The sequence below is a fragment of the Bidens hawaiensis genome, unplaced genomic scaffold, assembly GCF_021521415.1.
Source record: "Bidens hawaiensis isolate Kalapana, Puna unplaced genomic scaffold, B.hawaiensis_p1.1 tig00038547_1, whole genome shotgun sequence".
Taxonomy (NCBI): domain Eukaryota; kingdom Viridiplantae; phylum Streptophyta; class Magnoliopsida; order Asterales; family Asteraceae; genus Bidens; species Bidens hawaiensis.
Window position 1 is genome coordinate 77034 of NW_027496766.1, and position 16713 is coordinate 93746.

Genomic DNA, 16713 nt, shown 5'->3' on the forward strand with positions numbered 1-16713 from the left:
AAGCTTGTGAACATTTATCAACTTTTGGCTAACTTAATATTAAATAAAGTAGTTCACAGTTGTTCTTTGTCATTAATTATAAGATGTTTCATTTTGGGAACCAAAAACCAACACGCTTGTGTATGATTGGATAATCACTTTTCCGCCTTTCATTTGAAAAGCTTTATCTAGGAACATGCATAGAAAACAATGTAACTCCTCCTCGATCTTAGCAGTTTCTTTAAGTTTATATCTCCATATATTTTACACATCATGGAAAGCAACCATACATGTCAATGACTGTACTAAGAGTCTTTTTAGCCTATTAAATCCATATGATTGGCTAAGTAGTCAATGTACTATTATTTCCCAAAATTAAACAGTTTTAAATTCAAACACCCCAATAACTCTTATTTTACTGGTAAATGGCTATCCAGTTTGATCACAAGTGGTCAATAGGACCAAACATACATTTGAACATATGTCCTTTCAAAGTCAGAGTTATTGACATAGTTTTAAGTGAAAGAATATAAAACAAGTTATAATTGCCCCAAATGCTTACAGTTTCCTGGTTAATGGCTATCCTTTAAATCTATACAGATTATAGGACCAAACATACATTTGAATGTCCTTCCAACTGTGCAAATGACATAACTTTCAGCAAAGATAACTACTTGAGACTTTTCATTGAATATTTCTTCTTTTAAGCTTCTATAAAGCTTGAACTGAATAGTATTATCATATCTCAGCACCATTAACAACTTGCTCATGTTTTGATCAAAACTCTTGTGATTATGCAAAATTCATTGGAAAATTCATTTTATCGTTTAATTTTATCATAAAAACTAATTTTGGACATAAACAATTGTAACATATTCAAATCTTAATCATAAGAAGCATCATCAAGACAAGAAGACAGGACTAACATTCAAGGTCTAGCCTATCTTAATAGTATCACATGATCAGATGACACACATAAACAAACATTTCATCATGACATCAGACAAGCAAATATCAAATTTAACACTATAAAACATTACTTATCATAACATCAAAGCAGTTAATTAACAAGAAGTAATAAACATCAATGACACCTAAGTTGCACAGATAATCACTTAAGCACATATTAGTTAACACAAAACAAGTAACATATGCAAACATATTCAATCAACATTCAGTGTGTCACTTCAAACAATATAATCAATTAGCATATAGAGACACACACTAAGCACACGTCCTCAATCAGCCCTCATCTTAGTTGATCATCCCCAGGGCTTTCAAAAGAAAGTTGAATCTGGTTCTGACAAGTGGCTTGGTGAATAGGTCAGCCAAGTTGTCACTTGTATCGAATCTTTTCATCTCAATCAAACCTTTTTCATTACAATCCCTTATGAAGTGATGTCTGATTTCAATATGCTTAGTCTTTGAATGTTGAACTGGATTTTTAACAGTAAAATATGCAACAGTATTATCAATAAAAATTGGAGTGTTTAGAAAATTCAAACCATAGTCCAGCATTTGAATCTGAATCCAGAGAACTTGGGCACAGCAAGCTGATGCAGCAATGTATTCAGCTTCTGCAGTTGATATGGACATAGTGGTCTGCTTCTTGCATTTCCATGACAACATCCTGTCTCCCAGAAATTGACATCCACCTGAAGTTGACTTCCTGCTCATGTTACACCCATCATAATCACTGTCTGAGTATGCTATCAAATCAAAAGATTGGTTCTTTGGATACCAAATCCCCAAGTCTGGTCTTCCTTTCAATTATCTAAAAATTCTCTTGATTGCATTCATGTGGGAGACTTTTGGACTTGACTGGAATCTTGCACAGACACAAACAACATACATAATGTCAGGTCTTGTAGCAGTTAGGTACATCAGGGATCCAATTTTGGCTCTATATTCATGTTCATCCACAAGCTCTTCCTTTTGATCAGCTATCATCTTTTCTTTTGTGTCCATTGGAGTTGAAGCTGTTTTGTACTCATGACATTTGAACTTATTCAAAATGTCCTGCACATATTTAGTTTGGTAAATGAAAATCCCATCAGCTTTCTGTTGAACTTGCAGTCCCAGAAAGAAGTTCATTTCTACCATAGAGCTCATGCTGTATTTGGATTTCATTACCCCTTCAAACTCTATACACATTTGTTCATTGGTTGAACCAAAGATGATATCATTTACCTAGACTTGTAACAAAAACAAATCTGATCCCTTTCTTTTGTAGAAGAGTGTCTTGTTAATGGCTCCCCTTTGAAAACCATTTTCAAGAAGATGGTTTGACAGCTCATCATACCATGCTCTAGGAGCTTAATGCAAACCATACAAGGCTTTGTTTAACTTATACACCCTGTTAGGATACACAAAATCCTCAAAACCTGGAGGTTGAACAACATACACCTCTTCATCAATCTTTCCATTTAGGAATGCAGACTTGACATCAAGCTGGAACACCTTAATGTTCTTTGAGGCAGCATATGCAAGAAAAATCCTGATAGCCTCAAGTCTTGCATCTGGTGCAAAGACTTCCTCAAAGTCTATTCCTTCTTCCTGAAGACATCCCAGTGCCACAAGTCTAGCTTTATTCTTAATCACAATACCTCTCTCATCCCTTTTGTTTCTAAAAAACCCATTTTGTTCCAATTGCATATTTGTTTCTTGGCCTATCTACAAGATCCCAGACATGTAGATCTCTGAATTGTGCCAACTCCTTTTGCATAGCTTCTACCCAACTGTTGTCCATAAGAGCTCGAAAAATGTTCTTTAGTTCAATTTGGGATAGAAAGCATGAGTACAAACAGATGTTTGCAGATTCATAATGACTTCTTGTAACTCTTTCATGTATATCTCCTATGATGTTTTCAGAAGGATGATTCTTTTCAACGTAAGGGGTTTGAACTATCAAACCTGCAGACATATTTGTGTCAAGATTTGATTCATTGAGTTCTGGTTCTTCTATGATCAATTCTGTTTCAGCATCATAAAACTCTGGTGCTTCTTCATTGTTCTGTCTTGAGGTAGATGCACCATTGTTTCCTATGTTCAATCTTTCAAACAAATCTTGAAACATTGTAGTTGTTACACCTTCCTCTTAATTTGTTTGGTTGCTTGGGTTTCCCTCATCTTGAACTTGATCATTCTGCAGTTCTTGATTGTCTTGATTAACATCTGCATGATCTTGTTCTCGACTGTGATTGTTTTCTTGATCATTGTCTTGAATTTGTTCAACAATATCACTTGAGGGATCCTTTACAAAAGTATACTCCCTTTCTTGACTAGCAACCTTCTTCCACAATTCTTCTAAGTCCAATGTCTTCTTCTCTTTCTCTTCAATCACACTGGTTTTTTAAAAAGAATCATCATAGTCTTCAGGATAAATCTTGAAAGACCTTTTTCAATTTCTCATGATCAAACAGCCATGATGCACCATCAACTATGTTGAACTGATTTTCATTAAAGATAATGTCAGATGATTCAACAACACTCAAATGATCTTTCACATATACTCTGTATGCTTTTGAGTGTGTAAAATAACCTACAAAGAAGCAATCCAAGGATTTTGTTTGAAACTTGTTCAAGTAATCCCTGGTGTTTAGAAGAAAACATTTACATCCAAAAGGCTTGAAAAACTTGATGTAAGGCTTTCTATTCTAGAATAGTTCATATGGTGTCTTTTCATGCCTTTTGTTGATAAGTACCCTGTTATGAACATAGCAGGACGTATTAATGGCTTCAGCCCAAAATGTAACTGGTAGATTTGCATCTGCTAGCATGGTTCTCAATCATTGCTGAAATAAGTGTCCTGTTTCTTCTATCTACAACACCATTTTGTTCAGGAGTTCTAGGAGCTGAGAATTGCTGAAATATTCCCTTTTCAGTACAAAATTCTTCCATGACTCCATTTTTGAACTCCGTACCATTATCACTTCTCATTATTTTAACTTTCTTATTCAGTTTGTTCTCAATCATTGTCACACAACCCTTAATCAACTTTGCAGTCTCATCCTTTGTACTTTGAAAATAAACCCAAGTATATCTTGAGTAATCATCAATGATCACCAGACAATATCTTTTCTTCCTTATACTTGGCACACTCACAGGACCAAAAAGATCCATGTGAAGTAATTCAAGTGCTTGATCAATTAAGTTGATGAGCTTTGTCTTATGAGAGGATTTGTGTTGCTTGCCTTTCTAGCATGAACTACAATGATCTTCCAGTTTGAACTCTCTTGTAGGTAAGCCAATGAAATGCTCTCCTTTCACACGTCTATTTATGTTCTTCAGATTCACATGACACAATTTCCTATGCCACAATTGTGACTCATTTTCAGTGGCTTTAGAAACAAAACATGTACCACCCCTTGAAACAGCTTCTTTCATATTAAGCTCATATAGGTTGCCATTTCTTAGGGTCATCATCATAATCATTTTAGGTTGGATTACAAATTCAGGTTTTAAGATGAAACAGTGTGAGTCATCAAAACCAACTTTGTAACCCTTATCACACATTTGTGATATGCTTACAGATTATACTGGAGACCTTCAACATGAAATACATTATCAGATAAAACCTTTCCATTGGTTAAAATTCCTTTTCCAACAATCTTTCCACCATTTTCATCACTTCCAAATGCCACATGGCCTTCAAACTTTTCTTCATAATTAACAAGTAACCTTCTGTGTGGCTAAAAAATCCACTATCCATATACCATATGTCATTCAGTAGATTGAATTGTTCCTGCACTAAAGAAAGAATTTGATTAGTTGAGTGATGAAGTGCAAGCCATTTCAACTTGCAGCTCATCAGTTTCAATTTCAGTGGAAACATTGGAAGTGAGTGTTGTTGGTTCAGGATTTTCATGAGTGACTTCAAGGTTATCTGAGTTGTCAGTTTCATAACCACGCTCTCTTGGAGTTTTCACAAATGAGGTTGTGCTTTGGGATATTTCTGGTGCAGTATCATGCTCTTGAACTACATAGTCTTGTTTTTCTGAGTAATCTCTTACATCAACAAATTTATCCACCTTAAGCTTCAACTTTAGGTTTCCAAAGGAATCCTTGTGGTTCATATCCATGTTTCAAAAGAAATTTCTCATCATCTGTAAGTTCAGTTGGTTTCTTTATAGGAAAGATACCTCTGTTCTTTGTCTTGTCACTTCTTGGTGATCCTTGAGAGCCATCAGATTTGCCTGATTGTGTGTCTTGTTTGGGACTGATTCTCAAGGGCTGAAAGTTCTTTTTAACTGCTTTCTCATGCTTCTTAGGAGATCTGCTCCTTTTAGCTTGTTCATCTCCATGTTTCTTTGTCTTGACTTCAGTTTTCTTTTCATTTCTTGTCTCCTCATCTAACATCAATTTATCTGCACTTATAGTTTCCTTTTCACACACCTTTCCCTTTTCCAGGTATGCATCTTACTTTTGCTTGTACAAAACAAAGTCTTGTCCATACTTTGTTTCATCTGGGACATGAAAAGGTTTGAAGTTGAATCTCTCATTACATAAGTCTGTGTGATGACCATACTCATCACATTTCCTGCACCAAACATTTCCCTTGTATCTTTCATGTTCACTTGCTTTCTTGAACCTTTCACTTGGTTTAGGTGTTTTGACTCCAAGTGTCTTTTGAGTCTTCAAACCATCATAATCAATTGAAAAAGAAACAAATTCCTCAATCTTGATATCTTGTCTTTCTGTCTTGCTTTTGACAAAGACAATCTTTTCCATAATCATAGGTTCCTCATCTTGACTTTCTCTATGTCTTGACTATCTTTTCTCATATTCTTCCATGGTTTCCACCTCTCCAATGTCAAACACCTCATAACTAGAAAAGATAGGATAAACTGGGATAAAGTTTTCAGCATCAACTGTTTCAGTCACCTTTTTCTTGTTATTTTGCTTTATCCTCTCCAACACAGCCTTACTTGGTGGCCTGACTGCATTATAGCTTATCATCTTCCTTTCACAAATGTCGAAAGACACATTCTCTCTCTTCATTCTTTCATTTTGTTTCTTCATTCTTGGTGTGACAGGTGGATACATTGGAAGTTTATCAATTGATTCTGGTTTCTTCACTCTTCTACCCCTTTCAGCAGCTTTGATTTCTTCATCAGTGATCTGATCACTCAAGTCACTCAAATCATCTTGATTGAGATCATCTGAATCAAAGTAATCTTCAGAGACTTGAACTCCAATTGATTTTTCTTCTTTCACCTATTCCTTTACCACAAATTCACTTTCTTCATTCACCTCAACATTCTTGTACAAATCAACAAATTCTTCTTTGTCTTGATAGACATTTCTGAATTGCTGTAGATATGCATCTCTTTTCTCTTTATCAACTTTTGGCATAAAGTTATTGTTGAATGGTGGTGGAACTTCTTTGTATTTATCTTTCTCACTCACTTGGTTTAGAATACCACATATGTTTCCTGTGGAAACCAAGTTCTTCAAGAATTCATTCTCAACTTGCATTTTTGTGTTCTGCACCTTTTCTTCCACAATCATCTTCTTCAACCCATCAATCTCAGTGGTGTAGATTTTCTGAGCTCTGTAACTACTTATGTAGTCATCTTCTAAACTCTTAATCTTTTCTTCAATTATCAGCTCACTAGCCTTATATCCATTAATGATACTTTGTTTCTTAAAACACTCACTTTCCAGCTTACCTACTTTTGTTTTTAGATCATTGATAATTTCATTTAAATCAGTAGTAAGAGAAGAGTATACCTGAGATGATGATTCACCTTCTTTCTCAATCAAGGCCATGAATGCCACATTTGCTCTCTTAATGCCATCTGCAATCTCTCCTTCATGATTGCTCCTACCAAAATTACCCTCATGTTGTGTGGTTACAGCCACATTCCCTTGATTTCTGGATTGATTTTGATTGGTTAGGACTGAGTTGTTTGGAATAGTTTGAAGGTTTTGATTGTTATTCTTTGAAAGTTTTGATTCTGAGGCACAACTTGATGATTATTGTTCATTTGAGGCTGTTGAAAGTTGTTGAAGTTGGAATTATGGTTATTGAAGTTGTTGTTGTTGGGATTGTTGTTTCTCTGCTGATTCTGTTGATATTGATGCTCCTGATTTCTTGACTGGTTTTGGTACTGGTTCATCTGAAAATTTCTTGGCATGTTACATTCTCTGGAAAAATGACCAGGTTGTTGGCAGTTATAGCAAATGGCTTTGAACTTATCAAAACCAATTCTTTCATTTGGCCCTGATAGTATTGATCTACCAGTCCTGTTATACAACCTCTTGCTTCTAAGAGCCAACATGGCTGCTTGCCATTTAAAATCCATGTCTTCTAAATCATCAGCATCTATCTGCTCAAGGTCATCCTGGATGACACTTGTATGAATCAGATTTTTTGCTACAAAAGCATTGTATGATTCCGTAAACATGGAGAGCAAAGCCTGTGTTTCACTTCCTTGGCCACTTCCTCCACCAGTGTAAGGTACTTGTCCACTAGCCATTGAGGCAGAATCAGTATCATCCATCAGTTGGACATTGAACCTTTGTTGGTTTCCATGATGACATGTACTACCACCAACAAAAGATTTAGGTGTATCAGCATCATGCTCAACTGGTTCTTCTATATTGGGAATCTGTTGTTGATTTTTGGTTGACAAGTTGCCCATTGGTGCAATGAGAGCATTAGTGACCTGGAAACATGGCTTCTCTTCTTTGATCATTTCATTTTCAATCATTTCAATTTCTACAGCCTGAAGAAAGCACACTACATCATCCACCTTCAAATCATTGAAATTTGGCTTTTGGAGGATGAATTTGCAGGCAGTGTACCATTCCTTGGGAATTGAGTTAAGCAGCTTGGTATTCAAGTCAAAATCAGTCATGACATAGTAAGTGGTTCTTAGCTCATTCACAATTGCTAAGAATCTTTCCAGGATTGACTTCAATCTCTTTCCATCATTGTATTTAAATCTCTCCAGCTGTTGTTTGAGCCTTTGCTTTTTGATGTTCTTCAATTCAGTGTGTCCCTCAAACATTTCAAGGATTGCATCATACATAGCCTTAGCTGTGGTGTGATGTGCAACCTTGGTCAATATTTCCCATGACAGACCTACATTTATCATGGCTAAGGCCCTGTCATCCACTTTCCTCATTCTGTCTCTAACAGCAGCAGTTGCATTGGCACCTTCAGTAGTGTCTTGTGGACCATTCTTGATCGAATTCCACATATCCGCATCATTATAGCAAACGGTTGCTTCAAATAACACCTTCCATTTTTTGAAGTTTTCCTGTCCATAAAGTCTAGGAATATTATTAGTAGACACCTCTTATTCTTCGTAACCAGACATTTTGAAAATCAAAATCTGTTGATTTGTAAAAGACAAGTTTTAAAACAATCAGATTTGAAAACCGGTTTTTTAGATCTGATAAATCTGGTGCGATTAGAACAAGATTGGAAAGTAAAACTTTAAACTTTAATCGAAATAAGGAAGAGAAAACACCGAAAAGTTGTAGATCTGGACTGAAATGAAGAACAGAGCAGCTGACGTCACTCTTTAATGGAACAGTGTACTGCTTACGTCATTGTTCTTCAGATCTTCAATCAGCAACAAATTTCTTACTAAAATAGCAGTGACCAGCTCTAATACCACTTCTCAGGTCCCCGATTGTTGGTAGATCGTTAACTAATTAAGTCATAACTCACACAATAATGTGTTGACAAGAGAGTTAATGAAAGGGGTTGCTATATTTAGAAAGAAAACCGTTTGATAAAGGCAGAATCAATAACAAACGATTTGTTTGCTGAACAATTTATCAAAGGTAACTAACACATAAGAAACCCTAAATAGATTATCGTTTGTATGATCAATATTATATAAATGAAAATATTTTGAGTGAATCTTATGTGTTAGTTACCTTTGATAAATTGTTCAGCAACCAAATCGTTTGTTATTGATTCCGCCTTTATCAAACGGTTTTCTTTCTAAATATAGCAACCTGTCATTAACTCTCTTGTCAACACATTATTGTGTGAGTTATGACTTAATTTGTTAACGATCTACCAACAATCGGGGACCTGACAAGATCTTCAAACTTGAATCCATGACTTATTAGCTTGATTATCAACGGATTTTTCATTTTAGCCTCAAGCAGACTTTGTTCAATATTTCCTCTCTGCTCATTTGTCTTTCAACTTGTGGGGACAAGACATCAACTCTCTCTACAATACCACCTTGGTTATCATCATTGTCATCTTCAGTTGAATCTTCTTCTTCAGTTGATTCAAGAACTGCAACAATTTTGTCATCATCAGAATGTGGAACATCTTGAGTTGGAACAATTGGAACACCCTCAGCTACTTCTTCCGGCCTCAGTGTTTGAATAGGAACTGCCCTTAAAGGACTTCCTTGATCATCAGGTGTTTCAACAAAATACTGGTTCTTTTTATCCCACTTGCCCCTTTTTGCAGGTCTATCCTTATTTTGATCATATTCATCAGGTCTAAGCCTTTTTCTTGTATATTTCTTACCATATCTTGCATCTTCCGTACACTCCCAATCAGATGGGTTTTGTCTTATATCTTCCTTAATTTGTTCAGCCCATTTCTTAGCAAAAATTGAGGCAATAGATTCACCAACTTCTTCATAATTTAACTCCATATTAAAGTTGTTCACTGACTCACCTGTTGAATTGGTTTCATTTTGGGGCTGATTTTGAGATTGACTAAACATGCTCACTACCATAGCAATTGAATTATTCACTTTTTCAACCTTTTTGAGATTAATCAAAATCTCAATCACTACTTGATCATCACCCTCTTATTCAGTAAATTCTTTGGCAATATTGGCTTGATCAAGTAGGTTTTCCTGCTCTGTCAACTCTTCTGTAGTCAAGGTTTGGGCAATGTGTTCCCTCTCCCTTGTTTCATTCATGACTTGTTCCAGTCTTTTGGCAGCAGCAGCAACCTCATCTACTTCCTCTTCCTCCTCAGTATCTGCCCTAATAGGCTCATTCTCCTTCTTAGCAATGACTTTGCCTTTGGCTAGCCTTCATCTCTTATCACTCTCTATTTCAGAAGGGAATTCATAAATATCTTTTTCCAATTGATCTATTTCATCATCATGCTCTACCCTTTTGGAACTTTCTTCAAATTTTTCTGGTTCAGTTAGTATGAGTTCCTCAGTAGCAGCACCTCCATCCATCAGAGTATCTGTTTGCAGATCAGTTGCTGTCATCATATCTGTCATTACATCAATTGCTATATCTGTTGCAGTCAGAGGATCTGTTGCAACATCAGTCGGTATATTAATAGCAACATCAGTGGTAGCTACATTATCATGAATCATTTTCTCAGCTTCATGCTCTACCTCCTTATCAATTCTCATCACATCATGCTCCTCTCTTTCAACAATGTTTAATACTTCATTGTGTGCATCATAATTTTGCTCTTCTCCCCTAAAAATATCAGCTTCATAATCTTCTTCTAATATTCTTCTTTCACGACTTTCCTCATCATAACTCACATCATATGCACTAAAAATATATGTTAACCCATCTGCATTCACATTCACTTCAGTCATATTCACTTTAGTCACATCTCCTGTTGCCCTTTCATTTGAAACATTCTCCCCCTGTTTTGGGGCAGCTGAGGTCTTCTCAACCTCCTGCTCCAGGGTTTGAATTCTTGATTGTGCCTGGGTCAACTGAGCATTCAACTCCACATTCTCACATCTCAATTATTCATTTTCTCTCCTCAACCGTACAACCTCAATTATCAAATCAAAGTTTCTGTTGTAAAGATTGGTAATATGGGGAGGCGTAGTGGGTGGTGAGATAGGAAAGGTTCTGGAATAGGATCTGTGGTTTGTGTTTGGGGTGGAGGGATTGGTTTATTGGGTGGGATGATGTCTTCAATGATGTTTTCACTTGTGGAAGGTAAAGGGTTAAGGGTTGAAAATGTAAAGGTTTTGGATTGAGTAAATCTGATTGATCTCTGAAAGGTTTGGTCTGAGGTTTATGTTTGAGATTGGGCTTGTGTGGGGATGTTTTCTAGAATGTATGGCTCATTTTCATGGGTTTGGGTTAATGGTTGGGTGATGGTGTGGGTTGGGCTTAAGTTTAGGTTAACAGGTGGCGTTTGGTATAGTGTTTCAATAGATTCTTGGATTAGTGTTGGTGGTGGTGAGTTAGGTGGTGATTGTTTTAAATTTTTAGGTGGGCCTTGGGTTAAGGTGATGGTGGGTAGGGTGTGGTCATCTAGTGATGGTGGGTAGGGTGGTGTTTGTGGTGGTGTGGCTAAAAGTGTGGTAGGTGGTGTAGGTATGGGTTGAAACTCCCCCTGAACTTGAACGATATCATCAAAGTTTCCTTCACCTCCTCCTTCATTACCATCATCATCATCATCATCATCATCATCATCATCATTATCATCACCTGAATCACATCCTCTGAATCATCATTGTCACCATTCCATTCATCCTCACTTTCACCAACCTCCTCATCCTCTTCTGAGATTAACTCAGGTATAGAAACAACATCAAAACCATCAACCAAAAGCCATGGTACAATCTCAAACACCTCCTCAGGATTGAACCTGCTTGTGCTGCCCGGATTTTCAATTCGTTTGAAAGTATTTCGATCTTGTAGCACATGTGTAGTTCCAACAGTGGGCAATCCTTCCAACTCATGATTAAAAATAATCTGTAGAAACCTGGGATATGCCAAAAATTTCTTATTGTTCGGTTTTCTCAAGTTGCTTACCATCCATTCAAAGATCATCTTAGAAAACTTGAATGGTTGATTAAACACAACAGCAACTGTAGCATTGGCCAAATCCCATCTCATAAGAGTCCATGAGCCTTTCCTAGGGGCAAAGCCCTGAATGATGTGGTGTATCAAGAATCTGTATATTATGGGGACAATTCCCTTTTGGAATTGTCCTTCGTGCACTGTCCCCTGATAACCCATTATTTGAACAAACACCTTGAGTAAGTGTTCTGTTGTGAGATGAATAGGGTTGGGATTATCATCATTTAACTGTAAACATCTCCTTATTAACCCCTCTGTCACACGTATCTCCTGATTTTCAACTGTGGCTTCTATCCTGCTTTTATTAACATCATCATAAAGCCTTGCTGACCGCCAAAAATCAAGCGAGTGATTCCTGTAATCATTGGAGCAACATCTTCATTGTCAGGACTAATCTATAACATAGCGTACATATTGTGCTTATGCTCAAACGGATATCTTGGATTATCCAGATTCGCCATATCTGAACACACAAACAAAACATATTAAAAGCCGAAATTAGTCATAAAGTTCACAACTTTAAGTAATTTCAAGTTATAATTTAAACAAGATAAGAAGAAATTTCATTCAAAACATGATCTTCGACAAATTTATAACCTACACACAATAACAGAGAGTTAGTAAATATGCATAATCAAAGCCCATTTTGACTTAATCGTGGTCGAAAAAAGTGGGCTGGTAAATTAGGGTTAGGGATTTGAGATTTTCGCACTTTGGCGGTTGGGTTTCTGAAACGTGGGTGAGAGAGTGGAAGGTGAGAGAGAAGAGTGGGAAAAATTTCTCTAACTCCTTCTTATATACCTTTTGAAAGTGGGTTTTAAATGCATTTTGTCGTGTAGTGAGTTAATAGCTGTCAAACAGTACTATTAAAATATTGTCATTTAAAAAACCTTGTTTGTTAAACTTCATTTATAATACCTTACTCAGAAAATTTCATCTATCAAACCTTGCTTGGGAAAGTTCATTTGAGTTTAAAGGTTTGCTAGGAATCTTCTACATTCTCAAAGCTTGCCCGTTTCAAACAATTAAAATATATTAAAAGTAGATCAAAATAAAATGAGGAAAGCTTACTTGAAATACAGGATTGCTCGAGAACATAATCACAAGACAGATAATCAAGTATAAAATATCAAGTAGGCAACCTTGCTAGAAATCAATTAGGATACCCAAATAAATCTCATATATACTTCTAAATACATACCTTACTCGAATAGCTCAACCGATCACAAAATCTACCTGTAAATGTAAAATAGTTCACAAATATTCAATCAAGTATACTTTGATGTAAAGTATGCCCGAAAAACTTCAAGAATACAAAGTGTGCTAGAATAGGGTTTCTAAACACAAAGTGTACTCGGAAAGTCAAGTTTTGAATTTACCAAGTATATTAAGGGAACATTTGGAAATTTCAAAGTGTGCCCGAAATATAAATTGTGCCCGGGAAACATGGTTTGCCCGAAATTCAAAGAATCATAATCACAAGTAACACATAGCTTGCTAGAAATTAGTTCAAACAGTAAAACAAACACCTAAGTGTGCTATATAGTTGTAAATCACTAATGCTTGCTAGAGTATCACATCAAATCACAAAGCTTGCTATATTAACTTAAAACAACATATAAAACAGTTAAGTTTTCTAGAAAGTTTAGAAATCAACAAAGCTTGCTAGTGAACAGTGACACATCAAAAAGCTTGCTAGTAAACAGTTGGATTCCTAAATAGAACAATAAAGTGTGCTAGACAATACCAACTATATAAAGGCGTGCTAGAATTATCATATTCAGCATTAAGATGCAAAGCTTGCTAGAAACAAGTCAAATATCTTACAAATCAGATAAATTGAACTTGTTAAAGCTTGCTTGTAATACCATATTTAAATTTCAAGTATGCCCGAAGAGGTTAAACTTCTACTTAAACAGTCAAGTCTACCCGAAATAATGTAAAAAAACAACAAAGCAAGCCCAAAATTTATAAACTTAGATGTAACACCCCGTAACCGCAGTGGAAATGTAAACGGGATGCAACAAACACCTCTGATATCAACCACATTGTTTATAAAGAAAACTGAATACATTAATATACTTCAAATTACATTATCTCGTGATGCACACATCATACAATACGATACATAATTCTATTTATTATAATGTATCCTAACATCCCGCACGCAAATCTTACACACATCAAGCACTTAGCACATAAGCAATCACTTCATCTTAATTGTACCTGAAAAGCATGTGAGAAAACGGGTCAACTACGAATAGTTGGTGAGTTTCACAATTTGAGTAAACCATGATAAATCCATATCATATTATAATATTATCGATGTAATTATGCTGAGCCCACAGGTGAAACCTCTGTTAACCCAGTACTGTACCCGTTCCGGGGGCAATGTTAACCCAGAAACACCTCTAGGGACATCTGGGGACACTGTTAACCCAGTACAGTACCCATTCCGGGGGCAATGTTAACCCAGAAACACTTCTAGGGACGTCTGGGGACACTGTTAACCCAGTACAGTACCCATTCCGGGGGCAATGTTAACCCAGAAACACCTCTAGGGACATCTGGGGACACTGTTAACCCAGTACTGTACCCATTCCGGGGGCAATGTTAACCCAGAAATACTTCTAGGGACATCTGGGGACACTGTTAACCCAGTACTGTACCCATTCCGTACGATTCCCGTACAATCAAATATTTATAATTACACGCAAATCCATGCGTTTAGTATGTACTTAAACATTTCAATAGTAACATGCTTTCCGCCCCTGGAAAATATTTAAAAACAATTCAGAAAAAGGGGCTCGTGAAACTCACCTTAGCACATGCAAGCAGGTAACAACAGTCATTATCAGATAACATGTCCAATCTGTAATATGATCCTTACAATCGTTACTGTACAATCACTATTAATATAACTTTAACCGTGTCAACCGGTACATCTGGGGACACTGTTAACCCAGTACTGTACCCGTTCCAGGGGCAATGTTAACCCAGAAATACTTCTCCGGACTCAGATTGTGATATCGTTTAGAGTTCACTAGTCAAAATCACTATTAGTCATTATTTCCGTTTTGCGTGCCTAGCACGGTTATCCGTTTTTACGTTTCAAAAATGAGTTTGGTCACACACGACCCGAAGATAGTTGTTGACTGATAATTTAATTGTAGTTGTGAAATTAGAGCTCGGTTTAGACGCACCGATTGGCCGCGGGACCCGTTTCCGTCTTTAGTGCACCGGAAACTGTTAAATCGTTTAAAATTACCCAAATCATCCGAATTATTTTCGGATGATTTATTTTTACTTGTTTAACTCAGTTATACGAAAATAGTTCATTTTTCAGGGTTTTTATACACCAGTCAGCTCGTCCTCCCGAACTTTGCTGGTTTACGCGTTTTATATTATAAAAGTTCACTTTTATTCCAAATAAATATCCGTTCATCCTCGGATCTTGAGATTTTGCACAAATCACGTTTTGACAGTGGGGAATTTTATAAAAACATGAATTCTAGGAAAATGCCAATAGGAAGCAGAGGAGAAAAGACCTGAAGGGGAATGATGATATTTCCAGAATTAATTTTTACATTTAAAATTTATTTATCTATTTTTAAACACCATTTAAACACTAAATATGTCGTAAATACCAAATGACCTTAGAAAAATCCCAAATTTTTCCTGGATGACCCCTGCCATCCACATAGTCCCCTGTAATTTTTCCAGAACCAAAATCTCTTTTTACATGCCATTTTCACTAAAACCGAGCTAGAAAACCCTAGAACTCGTTTAACCGAATAGCCTACTTAGACTTCTTCAACTGACCTAAAATTTTGTGTGTGACTTATAAATGTTATAAAAAGCTTATCTGGAATTTTCCAGAATTTTTCATGATATTTAACTATTTTTCACCATTTTTAGCCAAAACCGAGCATTAAATTCACCAAATATTCATCCTTTGTCCAAAAATCATCAAAATTTCACAGAACTCATATTTTCATGTGTTTAACACCTCTGTAAAATTTCATGACCTAACTCTAAACCATCCACAATCTGTCCAAAAATCCATAACCGAACATAAATCGAATATACCTTTTGTTTTCCGCCACTACAAGCTACAAACTCGTTTTTCCGCCTTATCTACCACTAAATACAGAACCTACAACCAACATACCACAATATCAAGCAAGTTACACTCACGATCAAGCCTCTTACTCTATAGTTTCGGTTATTGTTTCAAAACTAAAGTTTAAACCGTAAAAATTCGTTTTTTGTCCCTTTAACTCCTTTCTTGGACCAAGAACCCTTGTATAACCCGTATACATCACTTGATCATGCAAGAATCGGTTTTCATCTTGGAAACCTCATTTTCTTGCAAATAAACTCAAGAAACGAATATGGAAACGTAAATAACTAGATTTTGACCTCGGTTTTCTTGCTAAAAACTCGGGTTTTTAGATGATCTTGTGGAGAGAATTGAAGATTGTTGAATGTGTTTGTGTAAAAAAAGAAATAATAGAATGGGGTTACCCCCTAATTCCGATCTGCCTCATGGAGGGGTCGGGTGGGACCCACCTTTTCATTCTTAGCCACATGTTTGGATTCTCGAAATCCGGATAATGTTTTGGATAATCTGGTTCAGTTCGTTTTTCGGTTAAATGTCTAATTCGGCTTAAAACGAGGCTAAAACGGTCGTTTTCGGCTTAAAAATGAAATTTATATAAACCGATTTAAAAACTTTAAAAAACTTAAACCATGACATTTATTAACTTAGAACATCATATTATTAATAGTTGCGCATCTTTTTCGGCTTGATCGATCGTCTCTTGCTCGGTTTGGTATTAAAGGTTTCGTTTAATGTACCGACGTACCATTAAATCGAAATTCTTTTTCTGTGCCGTACTTTACTTATCCCGAAGCATTAATGCTCCGTAAAATCACTAAATATTA